This window comes from Chaetodon auriga, chromosome 20 (genome assembly GCF_051107435.1).
Source record: "Chaetodon auriga isolate fChaAug3 chromosome 20, fChaAug3.hap1, whole genome shotgun sequence".
In the NCBI taxonomy this organism is placed as follows: Eukaryota; Metazoa; Chordata; class Actinopteri; order Chaetodontiformes; family Chaetodontidae; genus Chaetodon; species Chaetodon auriga.
In genome coordinates, this window is record NC_135093.1 from 368,945 (window position 1) to 372,500 (window position 3,556).

Here is a 3,556-nt window from a genome sequence, read left to right on the forward strand (position 1 = left end):
GGGGGGGGGGGGGGTGAGGGAGAGAGAGAGAAGCTGCTGTTTTATTGATGCTGAACCTCGATCATCCGATTTAGGTGGAAGACATTGAAGTGAAGTCATTAATAATTAATCAGGCTGAACAACAACTGGATAATGGAGCGCTCAGTGTGTGTGTGTGTGTGTTTGTGTGTGTGACAACAACAATAGCCTTTTAGCGGAACATGCTAACTAAAATGTTTCTTGATGTGTTTTTGAAGCTGCATGTCTGTGTCCTGTCACTTCCTGTTTGTTCTACCCTGCTGCTTCTTCCTCCATCATCATCATCATCATCATCATCATCATCAGGAATGAGCTGATGTGTTATTGGTCTGTTCATATTCAGGATATTCACAAAGTTTACCTGCCTGATGTGTCTCAGGTGTGACAGTCTGTCTGTGTGACTGTTATTTCAATCTGCTCTGTTTGTTCTGCAGTGACATCATTTCCTGTGGCCACTTCACAGTAAAAGCCCCTCGGCGTTGAGTTTGTTCAGCTTGTTGGTGTGCACCTGCCACACAACGATTTCCCTCAGGATGAATAAAGTTCGATCTTATCTTAAATTCAGATTACTGTTTATCTCACCTGTGCAAACACTTTTTTAAGACCCAGATTTACTTTTGAGAGACAGTGACATGGACGAAAACATGGACGTCTGACAGCAGCTAACCCTAAGCGAGGACACAGTCTTTACTTTTGAACTCCTCTGTTAGTGTCTTCTTTGTTTTTTATGCTATTCTTTGTAGCGTGTGGTTCATTTGTGTGCAGCTGCTGCAACATGAGAATTTCCCACCGGACCTTAAATGCAGCATCAGTTTATTTTGTTGAGATAGTTTTCAAACCGTCAAGGTGAAAATATTTGTCTGCTTCATTGTTTTAGAAAAACTTTTCAGCCTCTGCCATCATCGTTGGAGTTGAAATTAAAGTTCATGTCCGGGTTTGCTTTTATTTTGAAATTCTCCTCCATGTTTCCTGTCTCCTGTTGGTGGATCAGAAGCAGTTTCAGTCCATCAGGCTGCAGGTCCAATGATATTTTCCTCTATAATTTGAGCTGTCAGCTGGTCTGCTGTCCACACCTCCTCCCCCGCCTCCCCCCCCCCCCCCCCCCCCCCCCCCCTCCTCCTCCTCCTCCTCCTCCTCCTCCTCTCCTCACTGGGTCATTTGTCATGGAGGAAATCACCACTCAAATCTTCCACGGCGGTAATATCTCTGTCATTCATCCTCCTCCCCTCTCCTCACTCGTCCTCCCCCTCTCATCTCTGTGCGATGCTATCAGAGGAGAGGAGGTGACAGTCTATCAGAGCACCTCCTCTCTGCTCCCCTGATAACACTCCACTGCTTATAATGTTAAGAAGATGATAAGAAATAATAGTCTTTCTTCCTTTCATGTAGCGGTTGGTGAGGAACTATCAGGGCCGAGGAGCCGACATCCATCACCTGCTATTTATCAGCGCCGAGCGGCCGACGGACCGCGGCAAAGTTTTATAACAGAAGAAGAAAAATAATAACTGAGCTGCAGAAACAATCATCAGATAGATGGAGGAGGCCGTTATTAGATTAAAACTCCTCTGACAGTCGGCCTCAAGTCCTCACATCAACATTTTATCTGCTCAATGTGTCCAGAAAAAAATAAACTCTGTGATGGAAGCAAAGATTCAGCAGCAGTTTGTAATTTGGAGCAACAGTCCTGCAGAAAGAGCACGATGAGCTCCTGAGATTCACCCCAAATCACTACAGCATGACTGAAAACTACAAAACACAGTCCAGGACCAGGTCTGTCGCCTGGTGCTGGACTTCAACCAGAATCAGACTGCAGCAGAACTCAATGCGAGCTCAACAAACCCTGAAGAGGAAACATCGTCTCACTGACACGTTAGTCAGACGCTTCAGAGCAGATTTCACCAAGAGGGAAGTCTGACGTCATCAAGAAGGAAGTCAAATGTCACCAAGAAGGAAGTCAAATGTCACCAAGAAGGAAGTCAGACATCACCAAGAAGGAAGTCAAACACCATCAAGAAGGAAGTCAAACACCATCAAGAAGGAAGTCAGACATTAACAAGAAGGAAGTCAGACGTCACCAAGAAGGAAGTCAGACGTCATCAAGAAGGAAGTCAAATGTCACCAAGAAGGAAGTCAGACATCACCAAGAAGGAAGTCAAACACCATCAAGAAGGAAGTCAAACACCATCAAGAAGGAAGTCAGACGTCAACAAGAAGGAAGTCAGACGTCACCAAGAAGGAAGTCAGACGTCATCAAGAAGGAAGTCAAATGTCACCAAGAAGGAAGTCAGACGTCACCAAGAAGGAAGTCAGACGTCATCAAGAAGGAAGTCAAATGTCACCAAGAAGGAAGTCAGACGTCACCAAGAAGGAAGTCAAACACCATCAAGAAGGAAGTCAAACGTCACCAAGAAGGAAGTCAAACGTCATCAAGAAGGAAGTCAAACGTCATCCAGAACGAAGTCAAACGTCACCAGGAAGGAAGTCAGACGTCATCAAGAAGGAAGTCAAATGTCACCAAGAAGGAAGTCAAACGTCATCAAGAAGGAAGTCAAATGTCATCAAGAAGGAAGTCAAATGTCATTTTAAAGAGACGGCAGGAAGTCAAACCTCACCAAGAAGGAAGTCAAATGTCATCAAGAAGGAAGTCAAACGTCATCCAGAAAGAAGTCAAACGTCACCAAGAAGGAAGTCAAACGTCACTTTAAAGTGATGACAGGAAGTCAAACGTCATCAAGAAGGAAGTCAGACGTCACCAAGAAGGAAGTCAAACGTCATCCAGAAGGAAGTCAAACGTCACCAAGAAGGAAGTCAAACGTCACTTTAAAGTGACGACAGGAAGTCAAACGTCATCAAGAAGGAAGTCAAACGTCATTTTAAAGGGACGACAAGAAAGAACCACCTGCTCCAGCTCACACCTGTTCAGGTACGGACACTAGAGTGTGTGTGTGTGTGATTGACCAGTCACAGTGAGCTCCTCCCTCCTCGTTTACCCCACACAGGAAATCAAACGCTCCTCACACACACACTCCTTATTCAGTCTGTGTGTGTGTTTTATGCTAATTGTGGCTGACTGATGGAACTGTTAAACACCTGAACCACCTGAGAATACAGACACACACACACACACACACACACACACACACACACCTACACACATCAGGAGCTATTAGTATACAGGATAGCAGTTTCATCGTGTGTGTGTGTGTGTGTGTGTGTGTGTGTGTGTGTGTGTGTGTGTGTGTGTGTGTATGTCTTACCTCAGGCATACTCTCCAGCCAATCAGGTGAGACCAATCCTACTGGGTTTTAATTAGAGAGAAAATACACCTGTCTGTCTGTTATGAAGCAGCAGACAGGTGTCTGCGTGTGTGCGTCTGTGTGTGTGTGTGTGTGTGTGTGTGTGTGTGTGCATCTGTGTGTGTGTGTGTGTGTGCATCTGTGTGTGTGTGCCCATGTATTCCTCACATTGTGGGACCTTCCTTATGGGGACAAAATGCAGGTCCTCACAATATGAATCATTACATTTTAGGATGAAGACT